We start from the raw sequence: 21,646 nt of genomic DNA, 5'->3' as shown, positions 1-21,646 counted from the left end.
TTCCCTGGGATCGCTGGTTGACGTCGTTTGAGGATTATTTGCTGGCTTTGGGGCACTCGGACCTAGCGGAGGCGAGGAAGTGCGCACTTCTGCGCCATTGTCTCGGGCAGGAGGGACAGCGAATTTTCGCCACGCTCACCTTATCGGATAATAAGTACGTCACAGCCACGGCCGCCTTGAAAGCTCACTTCAGCTCCGGGAAAAGCCGGCGGATGCACCGTTTTGAGTTTCGTCAGAGGACCCAAAAGTCGGGTGAGACCGTTTCCCACTATGTATCAGCATTACGTGAGCTGGCGGGATTTTGTGATTTTGGGGTTTTGGAGGATGGACTTATAGTTGACCAGTTAATAGAGAAAACGTCATGTAACCACCTGAGAGAGAGACTTTTACTGGAGCCTGACTCCACGACACTAGCGGATGCTTTAGTAATTGGAAAGCAGCTGGAAACGGCCTTAATGGAGGTGCGCAAGTTCGGCCGCGCTGTGCACGAGCCGGTGACATCATCACCACCGTCAGTTCTGCACACAGAGGCGGATGACAGGGCGAGTGACAGTTTGGATGTACAAAGAGTGGACAAGGGGTCCAGGGAGAGTGGGCACAGGAGCTGTAGCAACTGTGGCTCTCCTAAACATGCAACCAGAGATCAGTCATGCCCTGCTCAGGGAAAACGTTGTCATAACTGCAACAAGTTGAACCATTTTGCACGCTGCTGTCGCTCCTCTCCTGCTTGCCATGATACTGCTGCTGTTCCCATAAACACTGTACAGACCTCACAGCCTTCGTTCAAGCTCTGCACATGCCATGTGAGCACGGCTCTCATCCCACTCCTCGTGGACACAGGGGCTAAAGTGTCAATCCTGAACAAATTTACATATGACCGCTTCTTCAGTCACGTGCCTCTGGAAGCAGCGGCTAAACCTCTGTTAGGCTACGGCCATTTCCCCATCTCCACTCTGGGTGTGGCCCGCCTCCCTGTCAGATATGATCAACAATGTGCACCTGCCGCCAAGTTCTGCATCACCCGGAAGGGAGCTAACATTATGGGCCTAGACTTGTTCCTTGCCCTGGGTTTTACTGTGAGTGATGCTAGGGGCCTGCATGTCCTGCAGGTCGCCGCTTCATGGCCTGACCGCTACCCACTACTGTTCAACGGGCTGGGCCGCATGACTGGATTTGTACACCAGCCTTCTGTTGACCTGTCGGTCCGCCCTATTATTCAACCCCTCCGGCGCATTCCCCTGGCACTCCGTGACGCTGTGGAGGCCGAGCTGCATCGCCTGGTGGAAGCAGACGTCATAGAGCCCGTCAACGCCTCGCCGTGGGTGTCTAACCTGGTGATAGCCAAGAAAAAGGGGGGCGGACTGCGACTCTGTGTCGACCTCACGGATGTAAACAAAGCCATCATCCCTGATAAGTACCCCCTACCTACAGCTGAGGAGCTCACTAGCCATTTCCACGGCTCCTCCGTGTTCAGTAAGATGGACTTGCGTAACGGCTACCTGCAGGTCCCTCTGGCACCGGCCAGCATGGACCTTACAGCGTTTGTCACGCACGTGGGGGTTTTCAGATTTAAACGCATGGCATTCGGACTTTCATCAGCCCCGAGCTGTTTTCAGAAGATAATGTCACTCGTACTGGCTGGTATCCAGGGTGTCTCCATCTATCTGGATGACGTGGTGGTGCATGCGCCCTCCGCCGCACTGCATGACGATCGCTTGGAGCAGGTCTTTCAGCGTTTCGAACAGCATGGGGTCACACTGAACTCTGAGAAATGCATGTTCGGGGTCGAGGAGGTCGAGTTCCTGGGCTTCAGACTCTCGAAGAAGGGCATCGCCCCGATTATGTCCCACACGGAGGCCATTCTGTCCCTGCCAGACCCGCAGTCACCATCCCAGCTGTCTTCCTTCCTGGGGATGGCCGCCTACTATCTTAGATTCATGCCACACTACTCTGACTCAACGGCCCCCCTGCGCCGGCTGCTCAGGAAGGATGTTACGTGGGACTGGACCCCAGCCTGCCACGAAGCCGTGCGCATCATCAAACGGCAGCTCACGTCCCCGCCCACACTGACCCATTTCAGCTTGATTGCGCCCACCATGGTCACCTGCGACGCCTCCGGGGTAGCGCTAGGCGCTGTGCTCTCCCAGATTCAAGAGGGGGGGGAACGCCCGGTGGCTTTCGCCTCACGGGCACTTACTCCTGCAGAACAGAAGTATTCAGTGGGGGAGAGGGAGGCCCTGGCCTGCCTGTGGGCGTGCGAACGCTGGCATGTTTACCTATACGGGAGGCCTTTCACCATCCGTACAGACCACCAAGCACTGACAGCACTGCTGGCGACTCAAGGCTCAGGGCACAGGCCCATGAGACTGCTGAGGTGGGCTGACAGGCTAAACCAGTACAACTTCAGTCTGGAGTTTATGCCTGTGGCCACCGTGCGGTCGTTCCAGAGAGTCTCAGGTCCAGAGTACTACAAATGGCGCATGAGGGGCACCTGGGGGTGGTCAAGGTGAAGCAGCGCTGCCGTGACACAGTGTGGTGGCCCCACATAGATCCTGATGTTGAGGAGCTAGTACGTAATTGTGCTTGCTGCCTCCTGAGTGGGAAAACTGGTCAGCCTGCCACAGCCCCTCTCACCCCGACTCCTTGGCCGTCTTCACCTTGGGAACATATTCAGGTTGACCTCTGTGGCGAACTTCACGGGGCACCTGCTCACGCTCGCTACCTGCTGGTTGTGCACGATCTCCATTCGAAGTGGCCAGAGGTTTTTCAACTGAGCTCCATCTCTGCATACTCCATCATCGACCGCCTGGACATCCTTTTTGGGCGCTGGGGCCTCCCCAGTGTTGTCACAACGGATAACGGGCCGCAATTTGCATCTGCAGAGTTCTCAGAGTTTCTCACGGTATGGTCCATTAAGCACATCAGGACGGCAGTGTATCACCCAGAGAGTAATGGAGGGGTGGAAAGGCTGAATAAAACTCTCAAAAATGGAATCCGAGCCTGTCTGGAGGAGGGGAAAAGCTTCAGCGATGCACTCAACCAAACTCTCCTGACCATCCGGGCATCCAAGCATTCCACCACGGGAGTGTCACCTGCATTGCTCATGATTGGGCGCGAACTAAAGCAACCACTGGACTGCTTGAGAGCTGAGCCAGCTCCTGCACGTGAGAGCTCAGGGCTCCAGAAAGCCAGAGCTCAGGTGAAAGATTCGCAGGCTGGGATGAAAGCGAGGTTTGATGCCACGCACAGAGTGCAGACCCCCTCACTTTCTCCAGGGGTTTGGGTCAGGATTAAACACCTCCATCGCCAAAATAAGTTGCAGTCATACTGGTCAGAGCCCCTGCGGGTTACTAAGCAGTTGGGGCCGGCCACTTACAGACTGGAGAATGGGACTCGTTGGCACTCAAACCGCCTGCACAGAGTCGCAGCCCCCGCAGCACCTGCTTCACATCTGGCCCCAGCAGCGGCTCTAGGTTGGCAGCCGAGGCCAAGAGCTAATCGGGGGGGGGGGTAATCCTCCAGCACCGCCCGACGCAGCTTCACGGCCAGCACGCCCTGAGGCTGAGGGTACCGCCCATCTGGCATGGGGACTATGTGACAGGGTGATAGTGACACTGGGGAATGTGGGCTAAATGTTATGTTTCAGTTTCCAGGGGGCGGGGGGGGGGGGGGGGGGGGAAATGTTATGTTTGAAAACGTTCAGGATTGTGTCCTGTTGGACTCTGTTATGTTATGCACTGCGAGTGACAGGTTGTGGTGCCTTTAAGGTTTAAAGCAGGGATTGACGGAAAAGGTCGTAAAATTGTAAGGTTGTTGGTATTCAGTAAAACGCCTAAACGAAGCTACACGGTGTAGTTATTGAGTCCTATCTAAACACAACACGTCTTACTTGGGCTGTGGAGAAAAAGAACTGGACTGTAGCTCAGTGGTCCAAAGTCCTCTTTTCAGATGAAAGTAAATTTTGCATTTCATTTGGAAATCAAGGTCCCAGAGTCTGGAGGAAGAGTGGAGAGGCACAGAATCCATGTTGCTTGAAGTCCAGTGTGACGTTTCCACAGTCAGTGATGATTTGGGCTGCCATGTCACCTGCTTATGTTGGTCCACTGTGTTTTCTGAAGTCCACCGTAAACACAGCCATCTACCAGAAATTTTAGAGCACTTCATGCTTCCTTCTGCTGGCAAGATTTATGGAGATGCTGATTTCATTTTCCAGCAAGATGTTGGCACCTGCCCATACTGCCAAAGGTACCAAAAGCTGGTTCAATGGCCATGGTGTTACTGTGCTTGATTGGCCAGCAAACTCGCCTGACCTGAACCCCATAGAGAATCTATGGGGTATTGTCAAGAGGAAGATGAGTCACCAGACTCAACAATGCAGATGACCTGAAGGCCGCTATCAAAGCAACCTGGGCTTCCATTCCACCTCAGCAGTGCCACAAACTGATCAACTCCATGCCACGCCAAATTGAGGCAGTAAGTAAAGCAAAAGGGGCTCCTACCAGGTATTGAGTACATATACAGTAAATGACCATACTTTCCAGAAGGCCAACAATTCACTAAAAATGTTTTTTTTATTGGTCTTATGAAGTATTCTAATTTGTTGAGATAGTGAATTGGTGGGTTTTTGTTAAATGTAAGCCTAAATCATCACAATTAAAAGTCAAGTCAAGTCTGCTTTATTGTCAATTCTTCCACATGTACGGCACATACATACAGAGAATTGAAATTCCGTTACTCTCAGACCATTGGTACATACAGTTAACATTTAAGACACTGACAGTAGACGTTCAAATACAGATAAATACAGTTTAAACATATGTACATACAACTATACAGATATACAAATGAGGACATTGAAGAAAAATAAAGAAAGAGATAGATAAAGTGGCATAAGGCACATGGCAGATAGAGTGCAAACCAGTTAAATAAAACAAAACTGTGCCGATATATGTGTATATGTATAGAGTGTACATATATAGTGCAAGAGGAGCTTATCAGTCTGAGGACATTTTAGAAAAATAAAAAAAGAGATATATAAAGTGACATAAGGCACATGGCAGAATAGATATACAGTAGAATAGTGCAAACCAGTTAAATAAAACAAAACTGTGCACATATACGTGTAGTGCAAGAAGAGCTTATCAGTCTGTTAAAGTGACAAGAGAACAGTTTTTTTATCAGACTATCCGAAGAGGTAGTTTGCAGTCAATGCTGGATGAGGTAGTGATCAGTCCAATGCTGCACAAGTGACAGGTGCTGGTCACAGTTTTTAAGTGGGTGGGGGGGAGGGGAAGTAGTATCAGTATCAAAGGACCAAAAGAACCAGAGTAACAAAAGAACCAGTAGTATCAAAAGAACCAAAGACTTAAACTACTTCAGTCTGTGTGCATTGAATTTATTTAATACACGAGTTTTACAACTTGAGCTGAATTACTGAAATTAACTTTTCCATGACATTCGAATTTATTGAGATGCACCTGTATATGAATATAAGAGGTAAATATATGAATGTGTGCATTAAAATATGTGACTATGAGGGTGAACATTTATGAATTTTTGCATTAAAATATGACTATGAGAGAAAAAATATATGTATGTGAAAAGAGAATAAAAGTGTGTGAGAGCACCAGAATGAATTATGGCTTGTACGGACTATATATGTGGCCATATATATGTGGCCATATATATATATATATATATATACATACACACACACACACACACAAGTCAAGTCACCTTTATTTATATAGCGCTTTTTACAATACAAATTGTGTCAAAGCAAATGCAGAATATCAAAATAGTGTCAGTAATGTAAAATGACAAGATTAAACACTCAATTTTCAGTTAAAGGCTTTTCATTACTGAATTCAGTGATGTCATCGTCCAGCTCAGTTCAGTTTAAATAGTGTCTGTGCAATCAGGTCGACGATATCGCTGGAAATGAAGTGTCCCCAACTAAGCAAGCCAGAGGCAACAGCGGCAAGGAACCAAAACTCCATCCAGTGGTCTTTTAACGATGGCCGTCTAGGTGTCGGGGTCCTCACTGGGGATCTGTCTCTGGGGTTCATCTAGGTGTCCTGGTCTCCGCTGACGTTCAGGGCTGTAGAGGTCCACCATCTGGTCTGGATACGAACTGGATCTGGTGACTGCAGTGACCATCTGAGCTGGATACGGACTGGATCGTAGATGTAGATGTAAATCTTATTAAGATGTAACAAGTACATTGTGTGCTATTGGAAGTGTTACCGGCTCCGGTTGACCTAATTAATGCAGCCTAACAATCCTTTAACGGATTTGAATATTAGAAGCGTATTAGTGTGTTATGTGTACGCCAGGTTAAAGAGATGGGTCTTTAATCTAGATTTAAACTGACAGAGTGTGTCTGCCTCTCGAACAGTGCTAGGGAGATTGTTCCAGAGTTTGGGCATTTGAAAAAGAAAAAGAATCTGCCGCCCGCAGATGATTTTGATATTCTAGGTATTTTCAAATTGACAGAACCGGGCTAATGTGGTCATACTTCCTGATTCTAGTAAGAACACAAACTACAAATGGTTCAAAATGCAGCAGCTAGTTTATTAAGCGTGCAGAACAACTGCCAAATAAAGCATTACAATAATCTAACCTTGAGGTCATAAACGCATGAATTAAAATTTCTGCATTTGACATTGGGAGCATAGGTCTCAGTTTAGATATATTTTTAAGATGAAAAAAAGCAATTTTACAAATGCTAGAAACGTGGCTGTCAAAGGAGAGATTGCTATCGAATACCACACCTAGCTTCCTGGCTGATGACAAAGAATTTACAGAGTAGGCATCAAGTATTAGACAGTGTTCTAGGTTATTACTTTTGGGGGTTTTAGGTCTGATAATTAACACCTTTGTTTTTTCAGAATTTAGCAGTAAGAAATTACTCGTCATCCAGTTTTTTTATATCGACTATGCATTCCATAAGTTTCTTTGGTGTGTTTCACCAGGCCGTGAAGAAATATAGAGCTGAGTATCATCAGCATAACAGTGAAAGCTAACACCGTGTTTCCTGATGATATTTCCCAAGGGTAACATGTAAAGCTTGAAAAGTAACAGCCCTAGTACTGAGCCTTGAGGTACTCCATACTGCACTTGTGATCGATATGATACCTCTTCATTCACTACTACGAATTGATGGTGGTCAGATAAGTACGATTTGAACCATGCTAATGCACTTCCAATAATGCCAATAAAGTTTTTTAGTCTATTCAAAAGAATGTTGTTATCGATAGTGTTGAACGAAGCGCTAAGATCCAGTTGCACTAATAGAGAGATACAACCACGATCAGATGATAAGAGCAGGTCATTTGTAACTCTAATAAGAGCAGTCTCAGTACTATGGTCTAAATCCTGACTGGAAATCCTCACAGATAAAATCTTTCTCTAAGAAGGAACATAATTGTGAGGATACTACCTTTTCTAGTGTTTTTGACAGAAAAGGAAGATTCGAGATTGGTCTGTAATGTAACTAGATCTTTGGGGTCAAGTTGTGTTTTTTTAATGAGAGGCTTAATAACAGCCAATTTAAAGGTTTTGGGGACATATCCTAATGACAATGACTAATTAATAATAGCCAAAAGAGGATCTATGACTTCTGGAAGTACCTCTTTTAGTAGTTTAGATGGAATAGGGTCTAACATGTTGTTGGTTTAGCTGATTTAACAACTTTATACAATTCTTCCTCTCCTATAGTAGAGAATGAGTGGAACTGTTCCTCAGGGGATCTATAGTGCACTGATGCAATACTGTAGATGATGGCTGCATGTTTACAATTTGATTTCTAATAGTATCGATTTTGGAAGTAAAATAGTTCATAAAGTCATTACTGCTGTGCTGTTGGGAAATGTCAATGTTGATGCTTTATTTGTTGTTAATTTTGCCACTGTATTGAATAAATACCTGGGGTTATGTTTGTTTTCTTCTAAAAGAGACAAAAAGTAATCAGATCTATCAGTTTTTAATGCTTTTCTGTAAGATAGGTTACTTTCCCGCCGAGCAAAACGAAAAACCTCTAGTTTAGTTTTCCTCCAGCTGCGCTCCATTTTCCGGGCTGCTCTCTTTAGGGTGCGACTGTGTTCTTTATACCATGGTGTTGGACTCTTTTCCTTTATTTTCCTTAAGCGTAAAGCAGCAACTGTATCTAAAGTGCTAGAAAAGAGAGAGTCCATAGTTTCTGTTCCATCATCAAGTTTTTCTGCGCTGTTGGATATGCTGAGGAATTGAGATAAATCAGGAAGATTACTTACGAAGAAGTCCTTTCTGGTAGAAGGGATGGTTCTACCATATTTGTAAGAAGGATTGAATTTAATTGAATTTACAGCTTTAGCTATATGGAGTTTACTCAAGACTAGATAATGATCTGATATATCATCACTTTGCTGCAGAATTTCAACATCATTAACATTAATTCCATGTGACAGTATTAAATCTAGAGTATGATTTCGACAATGGATAGGTCCTGACACGTATTGTCTAACCCCAATAGAGTTCAGAATGTCTATGAATGCTGATCCTAATGCATCTTTTTCATTGTCAACGTGGATATTAAAAATCACCCACAGTTAAGACTTTATCTGCAGCCAGCATTAACTCCGATAGAAAATCACCAAATTCTTTAATAAAATCTGTATGGTGCCCTGGTGGCCTGTATACAGTAGCCAGTACAAACATCACAGGGGATTTATCATTAATATTTTTTTTTCTAGATAATGTTATATGAAGCACCATTACTTCAAAGGAGTTATACTTGAAGCCTGTCTTCTGTGAAATACTGAAAATATTGCTATAAATACACATACACATTTTTTTTTTTTTTTTTTTTTTTTTTATAAAGCACATATAAAAACAACCCAGGGTTGACCAAAGTGCTGTACAGATCATAGTCATCAAATAAAGGTACAATTTACAATCTGACAAATAGCAAAACAAAGACACTAAGATAGTAAATTAAAAACCCACACTAAAAAGATGAGTCTTAAGTTTTAACTTAAAGAAAGCGATGATACCATTCGGATTGAAACCGGTAGGCTATTCCAGAGTTTAGGACCTACTGTCGCAAAAGCTCGGTCTCCTCGATGTTTCAACCTAGATCTACAAACAGAGAGCAATGCAAGGCTGCCTGATCTGAGTGACCTAGAAGGATTGTGATACTTTAAAATGTCAGAAAGATACGTTGGTGCTAAGCTATGTAGTGATTTAAAAACAAGAACAAGAATTTAAAATTCTATTCTCAGTTTACATATACATATACATACACACACACACACATATACATATAGATCTATACAGTATCTCGCAGAAATGATTACACCCCTCACATTTTAGTAAATATTTTATATCTGGGGAAGTCGTGGCCTAATGGTTAGAGAGTCAGACTTGTAATCAGAAGGTTGCGGGGTTCGAGTCTCCGGCCGGCAGGAATTGTAGGTGGGGGGAGTGAATGTCCAGCGCTCTCTCCACCCTCAATACCACGACTGAGGTGCCCTTGAGCAAGGCACCGAACCCCCAACTGCTCCCCGGGCGCTGCAGCATAAAATGGCTGCCCACTGCTCCGGGTGTATGTTCACGGTGTGTGTGTGTGCACGTTGGATGGGTTACATGCAGAGCACGAATTCCGAGTATGGGTCACCATACTTGGCTGAATGTCACTTCACTTCACTTAAAATATCTTTTCATGTGTCAACACTGAAGAAATTACACTTTGCTACAATGTAAAGTAGTGAGTGTACAGCTTGTATAACAGTATAAATTTGCTGTCCCCTCAAAATAACTCCACACACAGCCATTAGCCATTAAATGTCAAAATCGTTGGCCACAAAAGTGAGTACACCCCTAAGTGAAAATGTCCAAAGTGTCAATATTTTGTGTGGCCACCATTATTTTCCAGCACTGCCTTAACCCTCTTGGGCATGAAGTTCACCAGAGCTTCACAGGTTGCCACTGGAGTCCTCTTCCACACCTCCATGACGACATCACGGAGCTGGTGGATTGCGCTGTGCCACAGGTATAGTAATAACAGTAAACTTTGATCTTGTGGGGACTTTTATTTGGTTCCCATGAGGGAAAAAAGCTTATACACTAAGTCGTAAACCTAAAATAAACATAGTTCCCTATCGGTCGGTCACTCTGAGTCACGTCAGTGACCGACGAATTGGGATCTCGCTTAGAGAGAGCAATCCACTACGAGTGTATCTAAATGCGCCAATGCACATTGGTATGCGATTATTGCATCCAGCTGCCGCTGATCCCAGCGTGAGTATAAGTAGGCAGCAGGTGCAGCGCATATTCAGCTTTTCGCTTCGGAGCCGAGCGGTTCATCGTTCTGCTCCTGACAAGCCTTTCGACTACGGTGTCTGCGAGTCAAGCACGCTCTCCGGAGGTCTCTCGTGCTGGTGTCACGGCGCTTTAGCGGCAGTGATTCCTTCCTTTCGAGTGGATTGCACACATCAGATTGCACTTGGCGGCAGCCGGGGGAGGGCGCTACTTCTGACAGTAGCCGGACTGGTCTTACGGTGATGGTGAGGAATTCCCCTCCGAGGAACCAACCTCTGTGGGCTCCTCCTTCCACTGGCACTTTGCAGCATGTGGAGCTGCTGAGGGAACAGGCTGGACCCTCTCATGGGTACCACTTGTATCCTTTGGTGCTTCCCCGACGATCGGATGTCGATCACTGCATCGGAGTGTGAGCCAGACCTTTCTGGAGATGATGATTCGGCACCGCTGCCGGTGATGCCGGATTTGGATGGTATTTGGACACAATTGCATCGCAACCGACCACTCCACCGGCAGGATCTCCGTGTACCCCCACACTGCCCCACCGTCGAGACAGCCACTCCTTGGCAGATTCCTCTGAGGAAGGATCTACTGACTCAGAGACGGGGCACATTATGGCACCCTCGTCCAGACCTCTGGAAACTTCATGTCTGGTCCCTGGACGGGATGCGGTAGTTGACATCATCACTTCGGTGAGAGCGCCATCTACGAGACTTGCTTACGCCTTGAAGTGGAACCTGTTCGTCGAGTGGTGTTCTTCTCACCGAGAAGACCCCCAGAAGTGCCTGAGTCGTGCTCTCCTTTTTGCAGCAGGGGTTGGAGCGAACGGGTAGAAGCACTGAGAGGCTCCGGTTTCGGGTCGGCTTGCTAAAACTGCTCCAGAGAGTCTGTACTGTAGACCCTGTGGAGCTCCTCCATTCCCTCGGCAGTTAGACGTGGCGGAGCGTCTGACGCCAGGCCCTTACTCGATGAATCCGTGAGAACTGGTAGAGGGCTGGGTTCCATATATGAGACCTAATTGGATCCCATATGTGTGAAGACCACGGTATAGCCTTAGAGCACGTGTTTCCCCTGCAGATGTTCTGTCATTGTCCAAGAGGCTACAATCACCTCTAATCTTTCATATGCACCTAAACGGTTGTTTACAATTCAATAATGAAATGCCTTTAACTGAAAAACTGTCTTTACCTTGGCATAGTTAACCCCCTGGGGTCTGAGGGTGTTTTGGGGGCCTGGAGAAGTTTTGACATGCCCTGATATTTGTGTTTTTTTCAGTTGCTTATAAACATGTAAATGGCTAAAGTCTAATAAGACTGTAATCAGCACAACCTGGGTCCAGACAGCAACATAGTTTTGGCCCAGATGCGGGACACATCTGGCCCGTGTGAAATCCATGCGGGCCAGATGTGGGCCGGATCTGGGCCGACACTGCTTGCTGTCTGGGCTACAATAATATGTTAGCAGCATTTATGTACATGATTGTGTTTTTGAGAAAGCAAGTTTATGCGTGGTTAGTGAAAAACGTATCAGGTTACTTATGTAACCGTGGTTCCCTGGGAGGGAACGAGACACTGCGTCCTCTAGAGGTCGCTATGGGGAACTCCATCTACGTGACCCGTGTCTGAAGCATATATACAAAAACACCAAATATTGGCCGGCGACAGCCTATGACGTCACTCCCGGTGCGCCACAGTATAAAAGGGCGCCGGGAGAAAGCATCATCCACTTCTTCGTCTGAAGCTGCATCCGAAGCATGGCCTAAAGTCTAGAGGACGCAGTGTCTCGTTCCCTCTCAGGGAACCACGGTTACATAAGTAACCTGAGACGTTCCCCATCAAGGGAACTTCGAACTGCGTCCTCTAGAGGTCGCTAAGTGGAACGATATACCCACGCCGCCATGCTGAGGGAAGTGCATGCCATTCCAAAGGCGAGCACTAAGCATCAACTCTTATCAACGATAAAGGAGTTGTCCCTGGGATGAATTGACGGCTGTCAGTGACATTATCCCCTTCGGCCAAAGGCCTGAGTTTCATACCCCGGAACTTACCTGATAGAGGCCGGACCTCGTGGACCTAGGGTAAAACTCAAGGCTTGGAATCAGAAAGAAGGATTCCTTTAAGGGGATACGACCAAGCGCTTAGGATAGTAACTAAGCCTGGCCTGTCACCCAGGGGCTACTGCTTGCTCCTACAAGGAGCAAGTGGGGCCCAAGGAGACCGGGGCCTAACCGACTCAAAGAATGGGACGAAGCCTCAGCGCGTAACCCATACCATACAGGATTTTTAGAAAGGACCACAAAACACTCGGTGTGCGATCTTACCACAGCGTGGCTTTCAGAAAGTGCACAAAGACTAGCATGCGCACTTACCATAACATGGATTATAAATATCGTTCTTTTCATATGCTCTGGAGGGAGCAGCAAGCTCATAGATAACCCTCTATAGCGAGGGGAGCAGTGCCGGCTCGACCAACAAGGAGAGCTCGTGAGGGAGCAGCATGCTCAAAGTAACCCTCTATAGCGAGGGGAGCAATGCCAGCTCTACCAAGACCGAGCTCCAGAGAGCGGAGAACTTAACTCTCAGTTCATGAGAGGATACTAGCACATACATGAGTAGAGTGGGGCCCAAGGAAACCGGGGCCTAACCAACTCAAAGAATGGGATGAAGCCTCAGCGCGTAACCCATACCATACAGGATTTTTAGAAAAGACCACAAGACACTCGGTGTGCGATCTTACCACAGCGTGGATTTCAGAAAGTGCACAAAGACTAGCGTGTGCACTTACCATAATCATGGATTTGAAAATTCTATTCTCCAAATGCTCTAGAGAGAGCAGCATGCTCATAAGTGATCCCCAAAATGAGGGGAGCGATGCTAGCTCTACCAAGGCATAGCTCTGAAGAGCGAAGAACTCAACCCTCAACGTAAGAGGGGACTCAGATGCTCGTAAGGGAGCGGCATGCTCATAAGTGATCCTCTATAGAGAGGAGAGAAATGCCATCTCGACCCACAAGAAGAGCAGCATGCTCATAGGTGACCCTCTATAATGAGGGGAAGCAATGCTAGTTCAACCAAGGCAGAGCTCTAGATAGCGGAGAACTCAACTCTCAGCATGAGAGGATACTCAGCACATACATAAGTAGAGTGGGGCGTAAGGTAAAAACCGAGGCCTAACCAACTCAAAGAATGGGACGAAGTCTCAGCGCGTAACCCATACCATACAGGATTTTGGAAAAGACCGCAAAACACTTGGTGTGCGATCTTACCACAGCGTGGTTTTTAAGAAAAGTGCACAGAGACTAGCGTGCGCACTTACCAAATATGGATTTTAGAAACCGTATTGTCAGATGACAAGGAGGCCTAAAGAAAGGCCTGACGTGCTGAAATTTCTGAATAACGGAGCTCTGAGAGCGGAGACTCCACTCTCATAAGAGGGGAAACTCAGATGCTCAGCAGGGAGCAGCATGCTCATATGTAACCCTCTATAAAGAGGAGAGCAATGCTAGCTCTGCCAAAAACAGAGCTCTAGCGAGCGGAGAACTTAACTCTCAGTTCATGAGAGGATACTAGCACATACGTGAGTAGAGTGGGGCCCAAGGTGAAAACCGGGGCCTAACCGACTCAAAGAATGGGACGAAGCCTCAGCGCGTAACCCATACCGTACAGGATTTTTAGAAAAAGACCGCAAAACACTTGGTGTGCGATCTTACCACAGCGTGGCTTTCAGAAAGTGCCCAGAGACTAGCGTGCGCACTTACCATAATCATGGATTTGAAATTTCTATTCTCCAAATGCTCTAGCTTTAAATAACGTTACTCTCTATCAGATGCTCTCTGGAGGGAGCAGCATGCTCATAGTCAAAAGTGAGCAATGCTATCTCGACCAGCAAAGAGATCTCCTGAGGGACAGCATGCTCATAGGCGACCCTCTAAAATGAGGGGAGCAATGCTAGCTCTACCAAGACAGAGAGGATACTCAGCACATATAAGTAGAGTGGGGCCCAAGGAGAAAACGGGCCTAACCAACTCAAAGAATGGGCACGAAGCCGCAGCGCGTAACCCATACCATACAGGATTTTAGAAAAGACCGCAAAACACTTGGTGTGCGATCTTACCACAGCGTGGTTTTTAGAAAAGTGCACAGAGACTAGCGTGCGCACTTACCAAATATGGATTTTAGAAACCGTATTGTCAGATGCTCTCTGGAGGGAGCAGCATGTTCATAGATGACCCTCTAAATGAGGGGAACAATGCTAACTCTACCAAGAAAGAGCTCTGGAGAGCGGAGAATTCAACTCTCAATATGAGAGGGAACTCAGACACTCAGAAGGGAGCGACACGCTCATAAGTGACCCTCTAAATAAGGGGAGCGATGCCAGCTCACCCAACAAAGAGAGCTCAGAAAGGGAGCAACATGCTCATAAATAACCCTCTAAAGTGAGGAGAGCAATGCTAGCTCGACCAACTATGAAAGCAACCTGACAAGGAGGCCTAGAGAAAGGCCTGACGTGCTGAGGTTTCTGAATAACAGAGCTCTGAGAGCGGAGACTCGACTCTCATATGAGAGGAAACTCGGACGCTCAGCAGGGAGCGGCATGCTGAAAGGCAACCCTCTAAGTGAGGGGAGCAGTGCCAGCTCGACCAACAGGGTAGAGCTCGGAGGGGTACAGCAGCAACGAGGATCAGGTTGTTAAGTAACAAAGCTCTGGGAGCGGAAACTCTACTTACAGCAAAAGAGTTTCAGACACTCAGGAGGGAGCGGCATGCTCATAATAACCCTCCACATTCTAGGCGAGGGGAGCAAAGCTAGCTCGACCTACAAACAGAGGGATACCTAAACACCCGCTGGAAATAGTATCAGCTGCTGGAAATAGTATCAGGGTAATAGGTAGCTGAACAGAAGGCAACAAGGGGTCAGGGAAACTGCTACTTAAAACCCTAATAAGGGTGAGCAGTTCTAACCTACAACTCTATGCACCTATCATGGCCTCGTTTGAAGAACAAAGGGCCAGACTAGAAAATGCTGCTCCTCAGAGCCAAAGCATTGTAATAAAGTTGCTCAGCACTACACCTGATACCAGCCTGCAGTACTGGAAGAAAGGTAGTTCGAATGGTATAAAACACACATACCAGCGAATCTGATAAAATTGGATCATACTCACCAATCCATGGATCCCGCGCAGAAGAACGGTCCAGTGTAGGGGCTGAATAAGAGCGCAGGAGGTGCTCACCTAACTTCGGTCAGGTGGTAGAAAAAGAAACTGAGGTTGCAGGGGAATTAGAGAGGGGAAGATGAGGGCTTTAGATGTACAGGCCCCCTGAGGGAAGGAGAGATGTTCAACTCTACCCTGGCCTGGGCGAGTGCGTCGCAATGTCTTGTCCAGACCACCTCCCTCAGGTCTTGCTACCTCTCTTTGACCCGCGCCACCCTGAAGCCCTACCCGCAGGCGGGGAAGGGCGCGAGTCGCGACACTAGCCTTCTGTGCCCATTTCTGATCCTCAGATCGGGATGGGCCAGGACCCCTGCGCTGTTTGAGCTCAGACCTGGACCTTCTCGTTTAAATGAAGGTTTAAAAAGCCGCTGAACACGCCTTCGCCTCCCTAAACCTTTCAACCACCAACTCGATGGAGGTACCAAAAAGTACGGAAGGTGAAACCGGAGCACTGAGAAGAAAGCCCCCCTCTCTCTCTCTCTTCTCAATATCTGCCAGGTTCACCCACAGATGTCTCTCCGTTACCACCATGGTCGCCATAGAACTGCCCATAGCAGAGGCGGCCTGCTTAATGGCTCAAAGAGCTAAATCAGTGGTGCGCCACAGCTCAGCAACCTCGTCAGGTAAAAAATTATTATTATTTTTTTTTACAAACCCTGACTTTTATCCAGGTCTTTCAACAGATCAGCCTGATATGCCTGAAACACTGCCATAGTGTGTAATGAGGCGACAGCCTGACCTGCTGCTGCATATGTATCACATTCCAGCGTTTTTCTTTTTCTCAGATGACGTCAGCGAAATCGCATCATTGTCATCCAACAGCTCGCCCTCGCTCGCGGCAGACGAGCGCGAGAAGGAAAATCCCTTCTATAACTCATTGGCGAGAACCACCTGCAAACCCCATGAGCTCATTTTCCTCCGTGCTTCAGCAGCGGAGGGTCCTGAACCGCGGGAAGCAGACGGCTGCCCCTCTTTCCTCGAAAAGAGAGACAGACGAGAGCGGAGCTTTTAGAAAAGCTTCTCTTTGAGTTAAAAAAACTTTTTTAACTCAAAAAGTGAGTCATCAAGCATCCGATAACGTGGACACGGATGCACACATCTCTCAAACGCCTTGCTAGTGCTCGCCCTTAAAAAAGTAAAGCATACTTACCTCGTAAGATGCACGCTTCAAACAAAACAGTCATTGAAGACGAAGAAGAGGATGATGCTTTCTCCCGGCGCCCTTTTATACTGTGGCGCACCAGGAGTGACGTCAAAGGCTGTCGCCGGCCAATATTTGGTGTTTTTGTATATATGCTTCAGACACGGGTCACGTAGATGGAGTTCCCCATAGCGACCTCTAGAGGACGCAGTCCGAAGTTCCCTTGATAGGGAACTAAAGTTTTGAATTCACTGAAATAAGGCCATAAAAAACATCTTGATCTTGTAGTGTACAGTTTTTGCTTCAAAATAATGTGAAAATCATCTTGTTTACTTGCTCAAAGAAAACAATATATTGATTTAAATTTTCTAAGTCAATTTTCTAGTGTCTATGCGAGGGGGCGTGAACTATCCTGGATAATGCTATGATTCTCACCTGAGAAGACAATGGCCAGCATAATGAGCCGCATAATGATCCATTCAGTCAGGTATGTGACTGAGAGGGAAGAGTTACCAGAAAGAATGTGAGGACAAAATAAATGTATATATTTTTTTTGTTTGTAGTTTATTTAGAATATATTTAGCTATCATACAAAATAACTTGAGATTCACTTGCGAGTGCAGTTAAACAGTTTATTAGGAACAATCAAAGCTGACTTTTTAGAATCATTACTCCAATCACATGATCCTTCAGAAATCTTTCTACTTTTTTGATTTGCTGCTCAAATAATAATAATAATTATTATTATTATTTTGAAAAGAGCTCAGAAGAATATTTCAGTTTTTTTTTGATGAATAGAAAGTTCAGAAGAACAGCATCTTTGTAACATGATAAATGTCTTTATCATCACTTAAAATAAAATAAAAGTTTTAATTTCCTACTTACTCCAAGCTTTTTAACCTGGCATTTTCATAGTGTATATTGTTTATGTGGTTTGAAGGGAAAAAAAAAAAAAACATTTTGAAATTCTGGGTTATTTCTCTCAGCAGGTCTTATTCCAGAAACAGAAAGTAGCCGGGATGAACTTGTTTGTTTACGTGGAGGGGATGCGGATGTTTAAATCTGAAAAGCGCGATCGGTGCGTGGGCGTGACCGCATTAGATATAATGAGTTGAGACGGGAAAATTGGACATTGCGTTGGTTTCATACGGATTACTTTAACAGAGAATATTTGTTTTGGACGTAACTTACTTCATTTAAAAGTAGACATTTCAAGATTTCTATTAGGGATGCACGATATTTATTGGACAGATAAATTATCGACCGATATGAGAGAAAATAACAATTTTTATTGCTCCGATAAATAAATGAAATCCGATAACTAGATCCGATAACTAGATCCGATAAAGTGTGCTTGCTGGCAAATCAATCAATCAGTCTGATTTATCTGAGATTCATCCTCTTTCCGAGTGCAAGTGATTGCAGCTTTAAACTGCAGTGACTCTCAGCATGTGTCGCGTTCATTACGTCATCATTTGTGAACATGTCTTCGCTGGAAGTTTTTCTCGGTGGCAGAGGAGGACAATGCCATTGCTATTTCCAATGCATGTTTAGCAAGGATTCCGAGAGAAGTAAAAGTCATCAAGTAGGGTTGTGACAGCGAGGAAATGTTCCCACCGGTTAATTGACATGTGAAAACACCTCACCGCGGTGGAGGTGGGGGTGGTCGTTTGAGTTTTCCCTCTTTTCCTTGCTTTCCTTTGGTTTTAAATAGCTTTTAAGATCTGTGCACGTTTTTTAACTTTCAAATTAGTGGCAATTTGGCGTCAAGCAGTTGTTTGTTTTTAGTTCACTTGAGTTTTCCCACTTTCTCTCACTTTCCTTTGCTTAAATAGCTTGTAAAAGCACTGTGCGCATTTTACTTTAACTTTCAAATTAGCGACAATTCGGCATCAATTGCTTGAATTCAATTCAAGCAACAACAAAATACAACATATAGATAATTTTTATTAACAAAACAAAAAAAATACACCATGCTATATGCCTAATATTAAATAACAAATAACTTCCAAATTTTAAATAGGTAGGCCTATACAAAGCTGAAAATCAGTAAAGACTGAGGAACAAATAATTATAAAACATAGAACGTTTATTAGCGATTAAGATCGAAAGTTTGGAGGCACGGACTGCATACACCTTGATGTAAAATAATGGGAAAAATATCAGTTTAAATAAAAATCAGTAAGTACTGTGGAACCAAATAGGCTAAATGAGAAACGAATGTTTAAAAAAAAAAAAACTTCCAATATCGCCTTAGATAAATAGCAGGTCAACAGGCTTTTAAAAATCCAAAATATTTTTAAAACAGGTGCTTTTACATTTCGTTTTGAAACTCTTCTGCCATCGTCTTGTCTTTTACACCTCACTCTTGTGCGACTGTCGTTCGTTTGGTGTGCTGCATTGAGCAGCCGCATTCAATTTTAATTGTAGTGTCTGTTCTCTAACTGAACTAAATTATTTTTATTACTATTAAAAAAATCTAAATGATGGTGAGGGACGGTCTGACTCTTTCCATAACTGCATTCTCTGATTTTCCTGATGGTTTCATCCATCCACTCTCATTAGCCCTTTCCCCATGTATGAGTGATTGTATGTATGATTGTTTGTTAGACTAGTCTGCGTTAGTGTTTAGTTAATACAACTCTTGTGCACAAATTACATGAGTTTCTGATTCTGCATTGCAAATTAATGTCCCTTTACGATTTTTGATCCTTACTACATGCTCTAATGCATTAATAGGAAAGTATTTTCTGTGGCCAAGGAAATATCCTTTCTTAGAGTTGATATGAATTTACACTGAATGTTCGCTGGACGGATAAATCAATTGATGGCAATTTAATTCTGCTACAGTTATTACTGTCAGCCGGTATAAATAATTGTAATTAATCATAATTAATTGTAATTATTTATATACAATTCCCTTTTGATTATAAATTGCTACAGACCCCAGGGGGTTAAAGTGAACAGTGAAAGACACAGTCACCTAACCATTTAGAGCATCTCTTCTCCGATTAGACAGCAAATGTCCAGCTGAAGTTCACTGAGAGTTGGTGGATGAATGGGATCTGAGAAAAACTCTTGCTACTTTTCAGAATAAAGAAAATAATTCTGGATGCCAGCTTCTCTCATTTCCTTCCTAATTGGTGCAAATGCACTTCTTCTGTTTGAGGTGATCAGAGAAAAATCTGGAAAGAAAGACTGCGTTGCTCCATCAGATGTTTTCACCGGGGCGTGAAGTCTGGCGGCCCGCAGAATGAGCTCCCTTGTCCGTGTACCGCAACAGTTTAAAGATGAAAACCTGTGGTTTAGCGCGATCTGAGGAGAGCCTTGTATACACGCGATGCGCTCACTCCACTTCAATCGTCTTTGCCTGCCAGAGACGGGAGCCACGTCGGTAGCGATCTTTTCAAAAAGCCCATAGGATTATACTTTTCAGATCCTTCAGCCAATCCAAGCAGACGCAGATTGCTGTGCCTATTGCGATTCTGTAAGTTCGAGTGTGAGTGCGGCTACTCGCGATCTGTGACAACTTTCTTTTGTTCTCTCATCTCCCCTGTAAGAAGATCCAGTTTAGAGCATAGCAACTGAACAACTGACATGTGAGAAGCGAATTCGTTCCGCATCACCGTCAACTCCGTTCTTAGAATGTCCTCAAAGTGTGTAACAGTGTTCGCCATCTTGTCCATCATATTGCTCCTGTTCGGTGGTTTGGATTTCTTCTTAATCGGAGAAGCCGACGGAGAAAACTCCTACTGTTTCCGTTTGTATGCCATCAGGGAAAGTATTATTAATGAATTAAACTTAAAATAAAACAAAAAAAATCAGCAAAAAGGGGCCAAACGTACGGAGCTATACTCAAGTGTGACTAGGTTCATGAGCATGTCACGTGACTTGGTCACGGAAGAGTCTAGGTTTAATGGTAGACTCAACTGGTTTTATTTTCAAACTTGTATTTTGTCTTATTCAGTAATTCAGTTTGATACCTATGACCGACCTTATTATTTTGAGTTGTAATATAAATGGCCTAAATGGCCCTCACAAACATAGAGGTTTTCTGGGGTTGTTTTGTGAAGAAAGATTGATATAGTGTTAGTTCAAGAATCCCATTTGAAAGAGGAGGATATACACAGGTGTAATAAGTTTTATGAAGTGGTATCTAACTCATCTTCGGATACTAAAACCAAGGGTGTCCTAATATTGGTGCGCAGGACTTTAAATATTACTATTTTATATAACGGTTGTGATACAGAGGGTAGAATAACACACATAAAAACAATAGTGGAGACTAGGAATATTGTATTTCTTTTAGTTTATGCCCCTTGTACTCCTGACCCTACTTTTTCTCTGTTTTGTCAACCTATCTCTTGAAATTTCCGGATTTTGAAATGTTGCATATTCTAGATATACCTGGACCAAAGTAATCACACTCTCAATCTTTTCGTTCTGACAAAATTCGGCAATGTGTAACCTCATCCTCATTGTTGGATAGTTGGCGTTAATTAAATCCTTTTGCTAAGTCTTTCACTTTCTTGTTTAAATTGTCTTCTAAAAACCGTATTTATCAAATGATTAATTGGAAATTAACCAATTGATACCTCTAACTAATAGTCAAGTATAACATCACATGGAATACTTTTTCACAGTTAATCATTTAAACATGAAATGAACACCTAACAGTTTAACATCAGATGAACACGTACCTCTCCTCTCTAGAGGCATTGCAAAAAAAAAAAAAACTCTGATTGCGCTGTGACAAATTCACAAAATTTGTCACACAGTCCCTCAGTGTAATATATCTGTTTCTGTTTAGTTTCCTTTCTGCCCATATTTGGTTCTTCCTGTTTTAGTTTCTGACCTAGTTTTGTTAATTAGTTATATTCGTCACCTGTGTTTGATTAATTATCTAGTTTGCTCCTTTGTTTCCTGTTTCTTTATAAGCATTCAGTTTTGTCCCTATCCTTGTCGGTTCTTAAGTTGTAAATGGTTTGAAGTGAG

This window comes from Barbus barbus (assembly GCF_936440315.1).
Source record: "Barbus barbus genome assembly, chromosome: 23".
NCBI classification, from domain to species: Eukaryota; Metazoa; Chordata; class Actinopteri; order Cypriniformes; family Cyprinidae; genus Barbus; species Barbus barbus.
This window is presented reverse-complemented; position numbering follows the sequence as displayed.